We start from the raw sequence: 271 nt of genomic DNA on the forward strand, positions 1-271 counted from the left end.
GGGTAGTAGCAGTGGCTAGCCACCACGTGCTCCAGGTTGAGACTTGATACTCTTTTGACCCTATGTCATAAGTGTGGTCGGACACTGTGAAAGACCCGGATGAGCTCGCCCCCGTAAATATTCACCAGTGAGGGTGATGGATATAGATCATGATTATGATCAAGTTTAGAACGAGTATAACTCGAGTTGGGGATGCATGACAGAGGGACAGTCCGATGGTTAGCTACCAGGACTTGTCGGGTTGGCTCTATAACCGACAGATGATATCATC

Source organism: Arachis duranensis, chromosome 9 (assembly GCF_000817695.3).
Source record: "Arachis duranensis cultivar V14167 chromosome 9, aradu.V14167.gnm2.J7QH, whole genome shotgun sequence".
Lineage (NCBI taxonomy): Eukaryota > Viridiplantae > Streptophyta > Magnoliopsida > Fabales > Fabaceae > Arachis > Arachis duranensis.